Here is a 21,996-nt window from a genome sequence, read left to right as displayed (position 1 = left end):
ATGTCTAACTTATTCTGCAATGCTGCCTGCTACTAGACTGAAGGCTAAAATTAAAGAAACAGTGTGAATGAAGGAGAGAGAAATATTGAAATCAAGATTCTGAACATTTTAATTAGACAGGTTATTCTGATGTATACACATGGCGAGACTATATCCAGACTAGTAGGCCTATATGACAGACAGAATGAATAAGTGGTGATATTATGAGTGTGCACCTCCAGGACATTAATATGTAAGGATATATAGTTGTAGATATCTACGCAAGTGTATGATATATATATTATACATCATGATAATTACCTGAATAGCAGAAATGGAACGCGCAAGCTATATAGACTGCATTGGAAGTACATGTATTGATAGACAAGATCAAAGTTGAAATATATTTCTTTAAAAAATCATATTGTTGAATGGTAAATATAAACATGTATGTATATCTATGTATTATTATCTTAACATTTCTTGACATGTTTTGTCTCATTTCGATCTGCCCTAGTATAATAATAAAGAGAATCAACACCCTTGAGGTTATTTGTAGTGTAAGGATATGAATTTATGTTTCTGTGTGAATTATAGATGAATATGGCCTGGGCTTCATAATATCATTTGTCTTGACATCAGTTATGAGGGATTCTTATTGCTGTTTGATATTATTAGCAGGTTTTGACCCAGGTCAATGTCATGAATGTAATGCCTGTATGTAATGAAATGGCCACAGAACTGCAAAGCCTGGCAACCAAAACAAAACCTTTACAATGATCAATGTTGGCCATATCCCCCAACATACATTACATTGTATAATATGTAAATGAGATTCCTTATGGGAAGGAACGGGGCCACGTGGAGTGGATGGTTCGGCTGGAAAATTTTTGCCATATTTAGCCCTATCCTGACCTCTCAGATTCTGCTCAGGGAATATGCGTAATAAGTCCATTAATCCAATCTACCCCAGGGGTAGACTGGCTATCCTATTAGATGTGAGTGACCCCGGATTGGCCTTAATTGGATCCAGAAAACTCCCTGTCTGAACATAAAAAATAGCAATCACTCCCAGCTTCCTTGTGTTGGTGGAGACCCTCTCCTTAGATATCAAACCCTAACAGGCTAGTTTTGTTTGCTCTGGAATGCCTGCATGTGCTCTGGGTTAAAATGAGAAAGGCAATTTAAGGCATAGGACAGATATATATGCAACGCTTCAACTAGCTCCATGTATATATATGCAAAGGTCCTAGTACTACTTAATGAGCTAATTCCTTAAAGACCAGTGTTAAGATTACTGTGGACCTGCCTATAGACACCAACAAAGGAAAGATAACTGTGGACCTGAAGTGGTCAATGCCAAATAAGACTAGGGCAAGGATAATCCTAGACAACTGACACAAGGGGGATACTGGAAACACTAGTGGCGGACTGTGATGTAACGACAGGAAAAACTGGTGATGGACTGTGATATCACGACAGGAAAAACTGGTGACAGACTGTGATATAACGACAGGAAAAACTGGTGATAGACTGTGATATAACGACAGGAAAAACTGGTGACAGACTGTGATATAATGACAGGAAAAATGGGTGACGGACTGTGATATAATGACAGGAAAAACGGGTGACGGACTGTGATATAACGACAGGAAAAACTGGTGACAGACTGTGATATAATGACAGGAAAAACAGGTGACGGACTGTGATATAATGACAGGAAAAACGGGTGACGGACTGTGATAGAACGACAGGAAAAACTGGTGACAGACTGATATCACTACAGGAAAAACTGGTGACGGACTGATATATAACGACAGGAAAAACTGGTGACAGACTGTGATAGAACGACAGGAAAAACTGGTGACAGACTGATATCACTACAGGAAAAACTGGTGACGGACTGATATATAACGACAGGAAAAACTGGTGATGGACTGTGATATAATGACAGAAAAAACTGGTGACGGACTGTGATATAACGACAGGAAAAACTGGTGACAGACTGTGATAGAACGACAGGAAAAACTGGTGACGGACTGTGATAAAACGACAGGAAAAACTGGTGACGGACTAAGATATAACGACAGGAAAAACTGGTGACAGACTGTGATATAACGACAGGAAAAACTGGTGACAGACTGTGATAAAACGACAGGAAAAACTGGTGACAGACTGTGATATAACGACAGGAAAAACTGGTGACGGACTGTGATATAACGACAGGAAAAACTGGTGACGGACTGTGATATAATGACAGGAAAAACTGGTGACAGACTGTGATATAATGACAGGAAAAACGGGTGATGGACTGTGATAGAACGACAGAATAAACTGGTGACAGACTGTGATATAATGACAGGAAAAACTGGTGACGGACTGTGATATAACGACAGGAAAAACTGGTGACAGACTGTGATATAATGACAGGAAAAACTGGTGATGGACTGTGATAGAACGACAGGAAAAACTGGTGACGGACTGTGATAGAACGACAGGAAAAACTGATGACAGACTGTGATAAAACGACAGGAAAAACTGGTGACGGACTGTGATATAATGACAGGAAAAACTGGTGATGGACTGTGATATACATGTAACGACAGGAAAAACTGGTGATGGACTGATATAATGACAGGAAAAACTGGTGACGGACTGTGATATAACGACAGGAAAAACTGGTGACGGACTGTGATATAACGACAGGAAAAACTGGTGACGGACTGTGATATAACGACAGGAAAAACTGGTGATGGACTGTGATATAACGACAGGAAAAACTGGTGATAGACTGTGATATAACGACAGGAAAAACTGGTGACAGACTGTGATATAACGACAGGAAAAACTGGTGATGGACTGATATATAACGACAGGAAAAACTGGTGACGGACTGTGATATAACGACAGGAAAAACTGGTGACGGACTGTGATATAAAGACAGGATAAACTGGTGACGGACTGTGATATAACGAGAGGAAAAACTGGTGATGGACTGTGATATAACGACAGGAAAACTGGTGACGGACTGTGATATAACGACAGGAAAAACTGGTGACGGACTGATATCACTACAGGAAAAACTGGTGACAGACTGTGATATAACGACAGGAAAAACTGATGACGGACTGTGATATAATGACAGGAAAAACTGGTAACGAACTGTGATGTAATGACAGGAAAAACTGGTGACGGACTGTGATATAACGACAGGAAAAACTGGTAACGAACTGTGATGTAATGACAGGAAAAACTGGCGACAGACTGTGATATCACTACAGGAAAAACTGGTAACGGACTGTGATATAATGACAGGAAAAACTGGTGACAGACTGTGATATAACGACAGGAAAAACTGGTGACAGACTGTGATATAACGACAGGAAAAACTGGTGACGGACAGTGATATCACTACAGGAAAAACTGGTGACGGACAGTGATATCACTACAGGAAAAACTGGTAACGGACTGTGATATAATGACAGGAAAAACTGGTAACGGACTGTGATATAATGACAGGAAAAACTGGTGACGGACTGTGATATAACGACAGGAAAAACTGGTGACGGACTGTGATATATACCCAAAGACAGTCTCAGAGGTTTATTACCCAAAGACAGTCTCCGAGGTTTATTGCCGTCTAAGTGTTTAGACAGGCTGGGACATATAGTTGTTTGTTTATGAAATAAAGAAATACCTTAATGAGTGATTTAATGTTGCTTTCAGAGGAGCATTACATTGTCAAAGACTTTCAAGGCTTGAAGTAACATTAACAGGTCTGTTACGAGTTATGATTTGTATCTTTTCTGTTACATTTAAAAAAAAAAAAAACAAGCAGACCCCAGGTCAATTCAGCAGCAAGGTGTTATTGATGTTGACCCTGAGCTAAGCATAATATTACTACGAAAGGTCAGACTTTGGCTGAAGGGAATTTGGGACCATTCCATTCAAAGTGTCCTAAGGAGAGTTGTTTCCCTTTGATTAACTAAAAGAAATTATAAAGCAAGAGATTGTGTTTTTTCATGGGATGGGTGATATTCTTGGAGAAGAAGAGCATTATTAGGTTATTAAGTCTCTTATTTCTTGGGGTTGGGGATGGTGAGAGGAGGATGGAGGTGGGCTGATTTTAGGTTAATTAGTTGCTACATACATTTATATACTTTATCATAGGTTGTGACTTTTCTACTTCATCGTGACTTCACAGCCTTTGTCTTTGGTATAGACCAGATCGTTTCCCTTAGAGTGTTTCCCATCTCACATTTTTCTAATTTCTTTAATTGACAATTTTCAACATTTTCTTTATCATCTTCTCATACTGAATTGTCTGCTCTAGATTTGAAGAAATGTGAAGGAGAAAAATTCAACATGAGGATTTTGTATTGGTACAATTTTCTGGTGTAATGAAAATTGTTCTGGTAATTTTGAGAAAAGTAATTTTTAAAAAAGTAAAAAAGGGAAATTTGATAAAAGGTCTGCATGGTCTGCTTCATCTTTTATTTTACATACTTTGATTGTTGACAGACAAGTCTAGAAAATAAAACAGAACAAACTCCCACGGTCACATTTGTACTACGTATGTAGATGCATGATTTGTACTACAATGTACCACTTTACATTTATATATCTATAGGTACTAAATTCAATGAGAAAACAGTGAAAATGCCTTCAAACTAGAATAATTCCAATTTCCTTCGTCTGAGCCAATGGTCCCTCTGGAATACGGAGTATATAAAGCTGATACAATTATGACAACTGAATTTGTTAGATAGGATAGTGAGAATAAACTGAAGTAAAGTATGAATTGATAAGCTCATTATGACAGCTGAGCTGTCTATGGTAATCAGTCCATACAAAATTCATGTGTATAATCTAGTCAATATGTGCATCAATCAACGACACCCGCCTGTACAGCTTTGGGTTTGTAATCCATCGATATGTTTATCAATCAATCCGTCTATATGAGTATTAATCAATCAATTTGTAGATACACTGTATATGTATTACATTTATTCTGATGTCATTGATTTCAGCTCTTACAAAATACATGTTAACGTTTCTTCCAATTGATAACATACTAAATAAATATCATATATAGTGACATCTTCGCCAGCCAAGGCTTCTGATTACGTTGCACTCCACGAACCCTTGGCAGATGATAGTCGTCAGTTCTGGCCCTCTAGCGGAGATTCAAAATTACCACCCTTTGCGCATGAAATTTTCGACCAACCAAAAAGAGCGTTACTGATGTACTTCATCTGTGATGTCTACAAACTCAGGTGGAGTCTTGTGTCATTTTGATGGGATATTTGACCAATAACTTCTATCAATTGATCAAACACTGAATATTTCCCCAAAGATTGTACGTCTCTGTATTTAGGTAAAATGCCATGGCATAGTCGACAAGGTAGCTCTGTACTGGGCGCCACAATTTTTGTTTACTGCGAAACCAAGCCTGAATGTAAAACGCGATTTGATTGGATGCTTTGGAATTCAAGGGCGTGATGGTTTAAACATAAATATTTGCCAAGGGTTCGAGGAGTGTAACGTAATCAGAAACCTTGGCTAGCGAAGATGATATATAGTGATGGGTCATCAAACAAACTACCACAGCTTACATCACCGACTTTAGCTTGTCCTAGTTTTGGTGGCTGTCTTTGTCAGTCATTCATCAGGTGGAGTGACAACTTTCCTCTCTCCAAGATTACTGCCTGAACTCATAAAACCTATAGCCTGGATATATTAAACCAGATTTAATTTTTAGCCCACCATCATCAGATGGTGGGCTATTCAAATCGCCCTGCGTCCGTGGTCCGTGGTCCGTCCCTCCGTCCGTCCGCCCGTCCGTAAACAATTCTTGTTATCGCTAATCCTCAGAAAGTACTGAAGGGATTTTTCTCAAATTTCATATGTATGTTCCCCTTGGTGTCTAGTTATGCATATTGCATTTTGAGACCAATCGGAAAACAACATGGCCGACAGGCAGCCATCTTGGATTTTGACAATTGAAGTTTGTTATCGCTATTTCTGAGAAAGTACTGAAGGGATCTTTCTCAAATTTCATATGTAGGCTCCCTTTGGTGCCTAGTTGTGCATATTGCATTTTGAGACCAATCGGAAAACAACATGGCCGACAGGCAGCCATCTTGGATTTTGATAATTGAAGTTTGTTATCGCTATTTCTGAGAAAGTACTTAAGGGATCTTTCTCAAATTTCATATGTATGTTCCCCTTGGTGCCTAGTTCTGCATATTGCATTTTGAGACCAATCGGAAAACATCATGGCCGACAGGCAGCCATCTTGGATTTTGATAGTTGAAGTTTGTTATCGCTATTTCTGAGAAAGTACCGAAGGGATCTTTCTCAAATTACATATGTAGATTCCCCTTGGTGCCTAGTTATGCATATTGCATTTTGAGACCAATCGGAAAACAACATGGCCGACAGGCAGCCATCTTGGATTTTGACAATTGAAGTTTGTTATCGCTATTTCTGAGAAAGTACTGAAGGGATCTTTCTCAAATTTCATATGTAGGTTCCCCTTGGTGCCTAGTTATGCATATTGCATTTTGAGACCTATCGGAAAACAACATGGCCGACAGGCAGCCATCTGGATTTTGACAATTGAAGTTTGTTATCGCTATTTCTCAGAAAGTACTGAAGGGATCTTTCTCAAATTTCATATATAGGTTCCCCTTGGTGCCTAGTTATGCATATTACATTTTGAGACCAATCGGAAAACAATATGGCCGACTGGCAGCCATCTTGGATTTTGACAATTGAAGTTTGTTATCGCTATTTCTGAGAAAGTACTGAAGGGATCTTTCTCAAACGTTTTTGTAAGTTGCCCTTGGTCTGTAGTTCTGCATATTGCATCTTGGGACCAATAGGAAAACAACATGGCCGACAGGCAGCCATCTTGGATTTTGACAATTCAAGTTTGTTGTCGCTATTTATCAGAAATTGCTGAAGGGATCTTTCTGAAATTTCATTTGTAGGTTGCCCTCTGTGCCTAGTTATGCATATTGGATTTTGAGACCAGTCAGAAAACAACCTGCCCGACAGGCAGCCATCTTGTTTTCGCTATTTTACAGAAGGTACTGAAGGGATCTTTCTCAAATTTCATATGTAGGCTCCCCTTGGTCCCTGGTGTTGCATTTTCGGACCAATCCGAAAACAACAGACAGCCATTATCGCTAAATCTTAAATTGTTTGCAAAGTACTAGAGGGCTGTTTCTGAATTTACACAAATTAGTAAGACTTAGAGGAAGGAAAAAGTAGAGAAAAGATCAATCTGACATGGAACCTATAAAGATCATTCAATGGTGGGCGCCAAGATCCCTCTGGGATCTCTTGTTTAGGGATCAAAGGTTTTGGTGAAATTGAAGTCCTTAACCCACTTTCAAGGTTACAGAAATAATATATAGATTTTTAAGGTTGCATGGGAGTAATTTGTATACTTTGTACTTGTCTTACATTTTGTTAGGTTTTCCACAACTCTATTATTAAGTCATTTGACCATACCAGGAAGCCTTGCAGTGTCACTGACAGGTGGAAAATCTCCCATCAAAGGATTGTTCAAAGTGGGAGATTTAGCAGGACAACAGTGACTGTGCATCAGCTGGCAAGATTTTTATTTTGTGCTCGATCGCGCAAATGTGTGAAATCAAAGGTCACAAAATTTACCAGTTTTGTTCAGATCATGGCAGAGTATGTGTCATAATTCCGCTAATGGACATTATAAGGTTGTAGGGTGTATCAGTATAGCAAAATGTTGGCATGTATCGGTGCTAAATTTTATTGAACGAACAATTGTGATAGCACTTTTATCATCACATTTTTTAAAATTTACACTTTTTGTAAAGGTTGATAATATCTGTGCTATAAGTTTGCTGGGATAAATAGATGCATGTTTAAATAAATGACCTTGACCCACTTTAAAAGTCAATTGGTAAAATAATACATGTTGAACTGGTGACAACAGCTATCAGGTCCTCCAGGTTTAATAGCAGTGATATTTTTATCAGGTAGACTATCATGTTTGTTTAATTCTACTTTTAAGGTCACAAAGATAAAATAATTTCAATTCTTCCAACAAAGATTTCGAGGTTTGAATAGTGAATTAAGTCACAGAAGTCAAAGCTGTTAAGGATTGAGACTGTAAAATTTGTTATCACTATTTGTCTTCGTAATTTCACATATCTTTAGATCAACTTTGATCAACTTCAACAGCATAGTTCTAATTGTAACAGATCTGAAAATTTAAAAATTTCTCAAAGAGGAAAAATTGATATATAAGTGCACAAAGTGTGTAGTGTCATATTTGTCCATATTTGGGCCAGTGGCTCTATATTTACCTATAAGTTTTTTGATTTTTGCAAAACACATTAGTGCAACATCTTCAAATACAGTATATATATTCATAATTGAAAATATCGGAAATAAAAGTAGCTTAAAATATAGGTAGTTTTAAGGTACACTACAGACTTCTCAAAAGAATTCATTTATAAATGTGCTTTTTGGATGTTTGAAATTTGGAACAGTCGCACAATCTCCCCCGAGATATTGTAAAAAAAAATTGGCAGTCATGCACCTATTTCAGTTCACCAAACTCACTCTGTGTTAAAACTGTCAGGAAACACTTAAATGAAATAGTTGGTCAGGAAACTTGACTGAGATTTAAGTGCTCATCAATAATGCGCTGGTCTAGAACTTTTATGCTTAAATATAAATCAGTGTGGACTGCATCGAGGCTGGTTTCTAGATTGTAATATTCCTTACCAAGGGTCAGGTGGGTATGTCAAATCTTAAAGGTTCCATCACTGTCAATGGATTTCTTTTAAACGTGAATATGATGATAATGCATTTATTTGCTCTCCATAGTGGGAGCACATTGCATGCCTTGTCATCTATATGATGATTGATTGTTTTATCGTAAGTGCTTATATTATTAGAACTGAGTATTTAATACCAAGCACACTTTGTTTACATTCAATATTTACTTACTAGTCTTTCCTGACAGTTTGCACATCACAGCTGGCTTGAAGTGGTCCTTTTTTTCTGGTGGCCTGTTAGCTAGGCTATCAATGTATATTGCATACAAAAAACTTTTTCATTTTCTACTGCAAATTTTAAGTCTCTGCAAGTTTCCATGTAGGCCACTGACCAGCCAATGATTGGCCAGTATTGGACAATGTGCTATCAACTTTTTTCATCTGCCTTTTAGTTTTTGCTATGATTTTGGAAGGAGGACACAGTATTGTTTCGGTTGTCCGACAGTGTTCTGTCGCTACTTTGTGGACAATAATACTTTTCTTCATTATTTCCTAATTTCCTTTTTCTTTTTTTTTTCACTTTCAACAAAACCACTTCATCTGACTATGCTGTCATCAATCGATCAGTATTTTATTTGTGTTGCAGTCATAAATGAAACATGAAAAACTCTGTTTCTAATTTTACTGAAATTGCCTTTGCTTTTTTTATTTCTTGTAATCTTGAGAAGGTCATACTTCGACACTTTGCCATGGTACTTGTTGAAAACTATGCAAACATCCTGTATGAAATGTCAGCCATTATAGTCTGCACAGCAGATTGTAATCTGCTCAAACTCCTTGGTGTTTAAATGCTATCTTTGTGAACTGTAATCATTTCAAAGGTGTTATTTTCAGTAGTCTTATTGTTAAGAGTCGGAGGCGGTTAACACTACAAGGTCTTTATTTGGTGTCTGATTTTTAATTAATTTTGGTGTTAGCATATGAATTGTCTCGACCTATTGCTCTGTAACTTTCCAGGACACTCATGAATTGTCTCTGCTTTTTAACCTTCAAGGATACTCAATGTTATACTGTATGAATTGTCTGGGCTTCCTCCTATTGTTCTGTAACCTTTTAGGACACTCAATGTTATACTGTATGAATTGTCGCAGCTTCTTCCTGTTGCTCTGTAACCTTCCATTGTCTAGGCTCCTTCCTATTGTTCTGTAACCTTCCATTGTCTGGGCTCCTTCCTATTGTTCTGTAACCTTCCATTGTCTGGGCTCCTTCCTATTGTTCTGTAACCTTCCATTGTCTGGGCTCCTTCCTATTGTTCTGTAACCTTCCATTGTCTGGGCTCCTTCCTATTGTTCTGTAACCTTCCATTGTCTGGGCTCCTTCCTATTGTTCTGTAACTTTCCATTGTCTGGGCTCCTTCCTATTGTTCTGTAACCTTCCATTGTCTGGGCTCCTTCCTATTGTTCTGTAACCTTCCATTGTCTGGGCTCCTTCCTCCTTCCATTGTCTGGGCTCCTTCCTATTGTTCTGTAACCTTCCATTGTCTGGGCTCCTTCCTATTGTTCTGTAACCTTCCATTGTCTGGGCTCCTTCCTGTTGTTCTGTAACCTTCCATTGTCTGGGCTCCTTCTTATTGTTCTGTAACCTTCCATTGTCTGGGCTCCTTCCTATTGTTCTGTAACCTTCCATTGTCTGTGCTCCTTCCTATTGTTCTGTAACCTTCCATTGTCTGGGCTCCTTCTTACTGCTCTGTAACCTTCCCGGACAATCAGTGTTTACACTGTATGAATTGTCTTCACTTCCTCCTATTGTTCTGTAACCTTCCGGGGACACTCAATAATATACTGTATGAATTGTCTGGGCTCCTATTGTTCTGTAACCTTCCCGAACAATCAGTGTTTATACTGTATGAATTGTATTCACTTCCTCCTATTGTTTATAACCTTCCGGGGACACTCAATAATATACTGTATGAATTGTCTGGGCTCCTTCCTATTGTTCTGTAACCTTCCATTGTCTGGGCTCCTTCCTATTGTTCTGTAACCTTCCCGGACAATCAGTGTTTATACTGTATGAATTGTCTTCACTTCTCCTATTGCTCTGTAACTTTCCAGGACACTCATTATCATAGTGTATGAATTGTCTTCACTTCCTCCTATTGTTCTGTAACCTTCCGGGGACACTCCAGTTATACTGTATGAATTGTCTGGGCTCCTATTGGTCTGGTACCTTTCAGGACACTCCAGTTATACTGTATGAATTGTCTGGGCTCCTTCCTATTGGTCTGGTACCTTTCAGGACACTCCAGTTATACTGTATGAATTGTCTGGGCTCCTTCCTATTGGTCTGGTACCTTTCAGGACACTCCAGTTATACTGTATGAATTGTCTGGGCTCCTTCCTATTGGTCTGATACCTTTCAGGACACTCCAGTTATACTGTATGAATTGTCTTGGCTCCTTCCTATTGGTCTGGTACCTTTCAGGACACTCCAGTTATACTGTATGAATTGTCTGGGCTCCTATTGGTCTGATACCTTTCAGGACACTCCAGTTATACTGTATGAATGGATTTGACTTCTTGCTATTACCCAGTGACTTTCCTTAACACTGGGGTTTTATTGAACAAATTGAACAAAACGTCCCATGTTACTATATAGAACACAGGGTTGTTTTCTGTGTTGGTTTTGCCAGCTAGTGTCAATAAGAGCTAAATATGAACCCAGTTACTAACTGAACCTGTGATGTCTCCGATGAAATCAAGTTGACAAGAAAACCCTGAGAAGATATATTGTATCCTAATTATACTCAGAGGTATGTCAGAGGAGGGACTAGCATCTGGACAAGTGCTGTTTCTGTCTTTGATGATTGATATTGATAGGTGTACTTTTGTTCAATGCCTTCATCTGAATATTTATACCATATAAACATCTTCACAGCATGGTTGTGTTGACGTTGTATTGGGCCAGCATTGTCTTAATTACCTGGCTCCTGGATCTGGAAACAATTTTAGACTTAATTATTTGCTTACCCAATCAGATATGATGTTACTTTTTATGACGTTATCTGTGATTGGATAAATCAGTTCTTCAGACAATTTTAGACTTAAGTTTGTTTCATGATCCTGGGCCCAGATATCTACTGTTGATGAAATATTAGATACTATACAGGAGAATATAAATTATATGTAAAATTAAGTCTATAAATATCAACTATTGGCCTTTGTTACTTGGCCCCTTAAACAAAGATTACACCCAATTGACCGAAAACTTTCAATTCAACCTATGAAAGAAAATTTCCTTGACCCTTATTCTATATCACAACAATCAATAACTTACATTAAAACTATAGAACAACTTCTGCTGTAAAACATTTTGGCTTAGAGTCATGGTATCCATGAAACCTGAGTAGCTTACTGGTATTGAATGCTACAAAGTTTGCAAAAAGGCATTACCTTGACTAATACTCAAGGTCACAGGTCAAACTTGTTAAAATAATGAAAAGATATCTGCTGAAAAGTCATAGAGGTTACCAGGTATACTGGGAGGGAGCAGGGGATAAAGTACTTTAGTAACCACCAACCACCAAATCAATCATTAATGACTCCTGCTAAGAATATGGACAATTTGTTTGACCAAGCCAGGAGGGTTGTTTTCTTAGGTGTTCGGCCTTTAAATAAAACTGACAGTAAGTAGAAATGTTCGATGTTCTGACTTCAGCTACAGGTTTTCAAGAAGGATATACAATTGCTTTGATTATGACAATATTTCAGAGGAGAATATTGATTTTTACCGGATATCTATAGCTTGCTTTTATACAGGATAATGACAGATCGAATTGTTTGTGTTAGAACTATTGAGTTGACAGGCACATTGTGACGTGGACTAAAGTATATATATATAAACCCATCTATATTTGTAACCGAATGTATTTTAGGCAAATTGATTGTTTGTACTGTAGTTCTGTGTACTTTATACCAGTGTATAGGGTAAAAAAGTTAATGAAAGCAATTGAAGGTCATTTACCAAATATGTTTTTAAGTTCATCTTGCACAGAAAATGACTGTAGGTTTTAGCATTATGTTGAGATTATATTTTATCAGATATTTTCCTGCAGGTCCAGGATTTGATTGATGAAGTTCACATACTCTTTCTAAAATATTATGAGAAATTGAAAGTGTAATCATGAATGGCTTATACAGTGTTCATCATTTATAAGAACTGTATACTCAGCAACATCATGACCTATGTAGTGTACATTAACATGCATTGATTTACCTCAAAGAGAAGCGTGTTTACTGTTTTGTGCTCGGCTTTGGTGCTATCATATTAATATGACGACACCCGGTACTTCATATCAAATGTATAACATTGATCCCCCTCAGTGACAGCAGTCCTGTAGGTATATGATAGATCTTATCATTTTTATTTCGATCAATATTTACATGTATTTACATTAAGCATTTTTTAGTTACCTAGCCAGAGGCTTATTCTGTGGTGCACTGTCCATCATTTGTCCATCATCTGTCCATCTGTCATCCATATGGTGTTTTTCAACAACTTGTTCTCAAAAACCAAAATACTGTGAATCGTGATATTTGTATAGCATGTTCCTGGAATAAATATGATGCAGCAAAACAAAGTTTGCAAAAAGAAATAGAGGATATCTAACAGTGTCTTCAGTAATACCAAATATATTTCACGAGTGGGGCTAATATTTTGATATTTTTCACGAGTGCGCAGCACTCGTGAAAAATATCAAAATATTAGCCACACGATTGAAATATATTTGGTATTACTGAAGACACTGTTAGATTATCTGTTTATTACATTTTTTATCAACGAAAACCCTACCCCGTATGCTAACTAGGCCTACAGCGATAATTTGTAAACAAAAAAAGTAGTTTCCCCTGTCCAGGTGCTGACATATATGTCGGGCATTCTGATTGGTCAATTATTTTGGTATTTTCTAATCATTAATTTGATTGGTCAAATCAGCAAAAGTGATATTTTTCACTAGTGAAAAATATGTGAAATATCAGTTTTATAGAATGAATAATTTTTGATATTTCACTGGTAAAAATGTAATAAATAACCTTGAACCGTATCCAAATTTATTAAAAATTCATATGATTTCTTGCACAAACCAAAAGGCCTTCAATCACATTTGGTTGAAAGGGTCCATTATTGTAGCCTCACAAAGTTTAGGAAAAGAAATGATCTTGACTCATATTCAATGCTGCAGGGGTCAAATTTGTTTAAACATTCAATGAACTTCTTCTGATGGACAGAAAGGCCTAGAATCAAATTCTTTTGAGTAACTGGAAAGCAGATAATCATTAATGAAGTTAATACCAGGTCAGTGATGCTGGCCAATTTGACCTCTTCTTTTATCAATATAGCTTTAGATTTAAATGGGTATATCCATTGCTCAATAATCCTGTCCTTATGAGGGATATGTTCTATTTTCATGGAATAGAGTCTTTATTGTTTTATTATTTGTGAAACCTAGCTGTCCAATGTTGTGAATATAAGTGGCGTTTGGTAATGTATCGTGCAGTTGATGTATATTTAACTGTCAGTATGTAAACACATGGTCAGACTCGATTACATCATACTCAGGTAACACTTGGCAGCATATTGTACAGTTGACACACAGGATTATACTAAAGCTCTGTGATTGATATTAACATCGTGATGTGTTTTCATTTCATATGAGATTCAATATGAAATGACTCATCTGAGTTTTTCATTTAAAAAAAAAATTGTACCAAGCTTGTGGCAAGTTCAAATGAGATGTATAGTAAAAATACAAGTTTCTTTACATTTCATTTGCAACAAATACATGCTGTTTATGCATATCTTACCTCACCCACACATAGATCTTGCCATCTCCGGATCCTACACTGAGATCGTAACTTCTCCACACAGATCTGACCCTCTCTCGTACAGATCTTGCCTTCTCCACACAGATCTAACCCTCTCTTGTACAGATCTTGCCTTCTCCACACAGATCTAACCCTCTCTCATACAGATCTTGCCTTCTCCACACAGGTCTAACCCTCTCTCGCACAGATCTTGCCTTCTCCACACAGATCTAACCCTCTCTCGCACAGATCTAAACAATGCCTTCTCCACACAGGTCTAACCCTCTCTCGCACAGATCTAAACAATGCCTTCTCCACACAGATCTAACCCTCTCTCGCACAGATCTAAACAATGCCTTCTCCACACAGGTCTAACCCTCTCTCGTACAGATCTTGCCTTCTCCACACAGATCTAACCCTCTCTCGTACAGATCTTGCCTTCTCCACACAGATCTGACCCTCTCTCGTACAGATCTTGCCTTCTCCACACAGATCTGACCCTCTCTCGTACAGATCTTGCCTTCTCCACACAGATCTAACCCTCTCTCGCACATATCCAAACAATGCCTTCTCCACACAGATCTAACCCTCTCGTACAGATGTTGCCTTTCTCCACACAGGTCTAACCCTCTCTCATACAGATCTTGCCTTCTCCACACAGATCTAACCCTCTCTCGTACAGATCTTGCCTTCTCCTACACAGGTCTAACCCTCTCTCGTACAGATCTTGCCTTCTCCACACAGATCTAACCCTCTCTCGTACAGATCTTGCCTTCTCCACACAGGTCTAACCCTCTCTCGTATAGATCTTGCCTTCTCCACACAGATCTAACCCTCTCGTACAGATGTTGCCTTTCTCCACACAGGTGTAACCCTCTCTCGTACAGATCTTGCCTTCTCCACACAGATCTAAACCTCTCTCGTACAGATTTGCCTTCTCCACACAGATCTAACCCTCTCTCGTACAGATCTTGCTTTCTCCACACAGATCTAACCCCTCTCGTACAGATCTTGCCTTCTCCTACACAGGTCTAACCCTCTCTCGTACAGATCTTGCCTTCTCCACACAGATCTAACCCTCTCTCGTACAGATCTTGCCTTCTCCACACAGGTCTAACCCTCTCTCATATAGATCTTGCCTTCTCCACACAGATCTAACCCCCTCTCGTACAGATCTTGCCTTCTCCACACAGATCTAACCCTCTCTCGCACAGATGTTGCCTTTCTCCACAGAGGTCTAACCCTCTCTCGTACAGATCTTGCCTTCTCCACACAGATCTAACCCCCTCTCGTACAGATCTTACCTTCTCCACACAGGTCTAACCCTCTCTCGTACAGATCTAAACAATGCCTTCTCCACACAGATCTAACCCTCTCTCGTACAGATCTTGCCTTCTCCTACACAGGTCTAACCCTCTCTCGTACAGATCTTGCCTTCTCCACACAGATCTAACCCCCTCTCGTACAGATCTTACCTTCTCCACACAGGTCTAACCCTCTCTCGTACAGATCTAAACAATGCCTTCTCCACACAGATCTAACCCTCTCTCGTACAGATCTAACCCTCTCTCGTACAGATCTAAACAATGCCTTCGCCACACAGATCTGACCCTCTCTCGTACAGATCTTGCCTTCTCCACACAGATCTAACCCTCTCTTGTACAGATCTTGCCTTCTCCACACAGATCTAACCCTCTCTCGTACAGATCTAACCCTCTCTCGTACAGATCTAACCCTCTCTTGTACAGATCTTGCCTTCTCCACACAGATCTAACCCTCTCTCGTACAGATCTAACCCTCTCTCGTACAGATCTAACCCTCTCTCGTACAGATCTAAACAATGCCTTCGCCACACAGATCTGACCCTCTCTCGTACAGATCTTGCCTTCTCCACATAGATCTGACCCTCTCTCGTACAGATCTTGCCTTCTCCACACAGATCTAACCCTCTCTTGTACAGATCTTGCCTTCTCCACACAGATCTAACCCTCTCTCGTACAGATCTAACCCTCTCTCGTACAGATCTAAACAATGCCTTCTCCACACAGATCTGACCCTCTCTCGTACAGATCTTGCCTTCTCCTACACAGGTCTAACCCTCTCTCGTACAGATCTTGCCTTCTCCTACACAGATCTGACCCTCTCTCGTACAGATCTTGCCTCCTCCACACAGATCTGACCCTCTCTCGTACAGATCTTGCCTTCTCCTACACAGATCTGACCCTCTCACAGGAATCTTTCCCTTGTTTTACATGGTCCAGATCTTCTCATGCTTTATACACGGATCTCAACCTCTATGCACAGATTCCTTCTCACAAACACAGATTTCATCTTCTCACAATATCTAGACCTGTCACAATTCTATTCCTATCAAAGCAACCTCACCTTCTCACATGATGGATTTTGATCATCGTCAGGCATACATACGATTTACCGCTGTGATCAGGGTGGAAACAACTTCCTTCTTCTTACTTTATTTCCTGTACATGCTGTATAATTTCTTGTTGATGTTTTGTTTGCTAGTAACTTACTTCAAATACATTGATTAGTACACAAAGATACAATGATAAAGTTTGTCTGTGTCATTTATAATGCAAGAGCTCATGTGATGATGGTCCATAAGCACCTGTTAGTTAACACATCGGGAGGTGTTGTTGGTCTGTTTAAAGGTTCAGTCCCTTACAGCACATCGGGAGGTGTTGTTGGTCTGTTTAAAGGTTCGGTCCAGTATAACACATCGGGAGATGTTGTTGATCTGTTTAAAGGTTCGGTCCAGTATAACACATTGGGAGGTGTTGGTCTGTTTAAAGATTGGGTCCAGTAGAACACATCGGGAGGTGTTGTTGGTCTTTTTAAAGGTGCGGTCCAGTACAACACATCGGGAGGTGTTGTGGATCTGTTTAAAGGTTCGGTCCCGTACAACACATCGGGAGGTGTTGCTGGTCTGTTTAAAAGTTTGGTCCCGTACAACAAATCGGGAGGTGTTGTTGGTCTGTTTAAAGGTTCGGTCCAGTATGACACATCGGGAGGTGTTGTTGATCTGTTTAAAGGTTCGGTTCAGTATAACACATCGGGAGGTGTTGTTGGTCTGTTTAAAGGTTCGGTCCAGTACAACACATCGGGAGGTGTTGTTGGTCTGTTTAAAGGTTCGGTCCAGTACAACACATCGGCAGGTGTTGTTGGTCTGTTTAAAGGTTCAGTCCTGTACAACACATCGGGAGGTGTTGTTGATCTGTTTAAAGGTTCGGTCAAGTACAACACATCGGGAGGTGTTGGTCTGTTTAAAGGTTCGGTCCCGTACAACACATTGGGAGGTGTTGTTGATCTGTTTAAAGGTTTGGTCCAGTACAACACATCGGGAGGTGTTGGTCTGTTTAAAGGTTCTGTCCAGTACAACACATCGGGAGGTGTTGTTGGTCTGTTTAAAGGTTCGGTCCAGTATAACACATCGGGAGGTGTTGTTGGTCTGTTTAAAGGTTCGGTCCCGTATAACACATCAGGAGGTGTTGTTGATCTGTTTAAAGGTTCGGTCCCTTACAACACATCGGGAGGTGTTGTTGATCTGTTTAAAGGTTCGGTCCCGTACAACACATCGGGAGGTGTTGTTGGTCTGTTTAAAAGTTCTGTCCAGTACAACACATCGGGAGGTGTTGTTGATCTGTTTAAAGGTTCGGTCCTGTACAACACATCGGGAGGTGTTGTTGGTCTGTTTAAAGGTTTGGTTCAGTATAACACATCGGGAGGTGTTGTTGGTCTGTTTAAAGGTTTGGTCCAGTACAACACATCAAGAGGTGTTGTGGATCTGTTTAAAGGTTCGGTCCCGTACAACACATCGGGAGGTGTTGTTGATCTGTTTAAAGGTTCGGTCCAGTACAACACATCGGGAGGTGTTGTTGGTGTGTTTAAAGGTTGGGTCCAGTACAACACATCGGGAGGTGTTGTTGGTCTGTTTAAAGGTTTTGGTCCAGTACAACACATTGGGAGGTGTTGCCGGTCTGTTTAAAGGTTTGGTGCACAGCTACTCAGAAGAAGTTACAATATCAGATAGATTCCAGTTGGTACAATTGTTTGAATCAGGAGACTTGGCCAGCAGATGTTGATCTTTTAAGATATTTAAAATTTCCTGATATTTATTTATAGTATATACCTGTATATATATGTAAACATAAATGACACAACAAGGCAATTCCGGTTGAATATCGCTAACGTTTTCAAGCCGTGTATCGGCTATCTTCAGGCGATTACTTTTTAATGCTTAGTAACAACATTATGACGTAATACAATCAATAACATAATGGGGAGGTAATAATTAAGTTACTGTATTTTAAGGTGTATATATATATATATATATATATTTAGCTTTGCTGATGTAGGACTCTGGTTTGGTATCTGGTTCTCATGGAAATGTTTTGGTAACATATTAGTTTTCACTTTGACACACTGTGGGATCTGCTCTTAGAAACACCTGTAATGAAAAGGCTCTCCCATAGGATTTATGCTGTATACATCCCAACCTAGCCAGAATTAATGAGGCTTACCTGATTGCTATCAGGTACAAAACGGAGTTAAAAAGGCAATAAATGGAGTCAACAGATTGTATCCAGAGTCTGTCTAATATAAAACAAATGAACAATACAACACTGGATTGTTCAAACTGTGTTTATATATCATATCCATATTCTACTCCACATCAGACAGAGGCTTTTGGTTCTCGGGCTGTCAATGCCATCATAGACCAGAGTTCTCAAATTAAACTCCATTGTAGGTGGTAGACCTGGGTTATCAGTCCCCTGTTTTAGGTGGTAGACCTGGGTTATCAGTCCCCTGTTGTAGGTGGTAGACCTGGGTTATCAATCCCCTGTTGTAGGTGGTAGACCTGGGTTATCGGTCCCCTGTTGAAGGTGGTAGACCTGGGTTATCAGTCCCCTGTTGTAGGTGGTAGACCTGGGTTATCAGTCCCCTGTTGTAGGTGGTAGACCTGAGTTATCAGTCCCCTGTTGTAGGTTGTAGACCAGGGTTATCAGTCCCCTGTTGTAGGTGGTAGACCAGGGTTATCAGTGTTCTGTTGTAGGTGGTATACCTGGGTTATCTGTGTCCTGTTGTAGGTGGTAGACCTGGGTTATTAGTCCCCTGTTGAAGGTGGTAGACCTGGGTTATGAGTCCCCTGTTGTAGGTGGTAGACCTGGGTTATCAGTCCCCTGTTGTAGGTGGTAGACCTAGGTTATCAGTCCCCTGTTGTAGGTGGTAGACCTGGGTTATCAGTCCCCTGTTGTAGGTGGTAGACCTGGGTTATCAGTGTTCTGTTGTATGTGACAGACCTGGGTTATCAGTCCCCTGTTGTAGGTGGTAGACCTGGGTTATCAGTGTCCTGTTGTAGGTGGTAGACCTGGGTTATCAGTCCCCTGTTGTAGGTGGTAGACCTGGGTTTTCAGTCCCCTGTTGTAGGTGGTAGACCTGGGTTATCAGTCCCCTGTTGTAGGTGGTAGACCTGGGTTATCAGTCCCCTGTTGTAGGTGGTAGACCAGGGTTATCAGTCTCCTGTTGTAGGTGGTAGACCTGGGTTATCAGTCCCCTGTTGTAGGTGGTAGACCTGGGTTATCAGTCTCCTGTTGTAGGTGGTAGACCTGGGTTATCAGTGTCCTGTTGTATGTGGTAGACCTGGGTTTTCAGTCCCCTGTTGTAGGTGGTAGACCTGGGTTATCAGTGTCCTGTTGTAGGTGGTAGACCTGGGTTATCAGTGTCCTGTTGTATGGTAGACCTGGGTTATCAGTCTCCTGTTGAAGGTGGTAGACCTGGGTTATCAGTCCCCTGTTGTAGGTGGTAGACCTGGGTTATCAGTCCCCTGTTGTAGGTGGTAGACCTGGGTTATCAGTCTCCTGTTGTAGGTGGTAGACCTGGGTTTTCAGTCCCCTGTTGTAGGTGGTAGACCTGGGTTATCAGTCCCCTGTTGTAGGTGGTAGACCTGGGTTATCAGTCCCCTGTTGTAGGTGGTAGACCTGGGTTATCAGTCCCCTGTTGTATGTGGTAGACCTGGGTTATCGGTCCCCTGTTGAAGGTGGTAGACCTGGGTTATCAGTCCCCTGTTGTATGTGGTAGACCTGGGTTATCAGTCCCCTGTTGTAGGTGGTAGACCTGGGTTATCAGTCCCCTGTTATAGGTGGTAGACCTGGGTTATCAGTCCCCTGTTGTAGGTGGTAGACCTGGGTTATCGGTCTCCTGTTGTAGGTGGTAGACCTGGGTTATCAGTCCCCTGTTGTAGGTGGTAGACCTGGGTTATCAGTCCCCTGTTGTAGGTGGTAGACCTGGGTTATCAGTCCCCTGTTGTAGGTGGTAGACCTGGGTTATCAGTCCCCTGTTGTAGGTTGTAGACCAGGGTTATCAGTCCCCTGTTGTAGGTGGTAGACCAGGGTTATCAGTCCCCTGTTGTAGGTGGTAGACCTGGGTTATCTGTGTCCTGTTGTAGGTGGTAGACCTGGGTTATTAGTCCCCTGTTGAAGGTGGTAGACCTGGGTTATGAGTCCCCTGTTGTAGGTGGTAGACCTGGGTTATCAGTCCCCTGTTGTAGGTGGTAGACCTGGGTTATCAGTCCCCTGTTGAAGGTGGTAGACCTGGGTTATGAGTCCCCTGTTGTAGGTGGTAGACCAGGGTTATCAGTGTCCTGTTGTATGTGGTAGACCTGGGTTATCAGTCCCCTGTTGTAGGTGGTAGACCTGGGTTATCAGTCCCCTGTTGTATGGGGTAGCTAGACCTGGCCCCATGGGCTATTAGTCTCTTATTGTATGTGGTAGACCTTGGTTTACAGTTGTTGGGCTTCCATCACCAGTTGTAGACCTAAGTATACAGCTGCAGTTGCGAATGCTTCAGATTAATGATTGGTTTAATTGTTTTCTGATATATGTAAGACCCAATGTCCTGTTAAGACCTTATATCCATATATTTTGCCAGTCTTCATCATTTGGTGATGGCGGGATGACCTATTAAAATGTTCTCAAATAATGATATCTTGATAATACTACTAGTCCAAACAAGGGTTAGTTATATTTGAAACTCGAGATTGTTTAGGAGTTCTGATGCATTATAAGAATGTTATGATCATGACAGCAGTTCAAATATTTTCTTGGTATATAGGGTTATTGTCTATCTTTATATACCCTGTGGCTGTAAGGTAAAATGTCAACATGGCTAATGATATGTGAGAAAGCAGTAGGTATTTCTTTAATATAGAGCTAATAAAAATATACCTATCTATTCCTAGATATTTAAAACATAGCAGGAGTCAGATGTATCAAAAATAAAATCACCAGAAGAGTGGACTTGAATACATTATTTAGAATAGCAGTAAAATCTGCTTCTTAGATACTGTGTCAAGGTCAAAGGTCAACTTT

The 21,996-nt window shown here is 40.1% G+C and overlaps 1 protein-coding gene across 1 annotated transcript in view; it reads left to right on the top strand.

The window, feature by feature from the left end:
- The window catches only part of LOC117334939 (protein Aster-B-like), a 74,970-nt gene that overhangs the window by 654 nt on the left and 52,320 nt on the right, over positions 1-21,996 (top strand). The window lies entirely within an intron of this gene.

Source organism: Pecten maximus, chromosome 9, assembly GCF_902652985.1.
Source record: "Pecten maximus chromosome 9, xPecMax1.1, whole genome shotgun sequence".
NCBI lineage: Eukaryota > Metazoa > Mollusca > Bivalvia > Pectinida > Pectinidae > Pecten > Pecten maximus.
The sequence above is the reverse complement of the archived record's forward strand: the minus strand, read 5'-3'. Positions and strand labels throughout refer to the sequence as shown.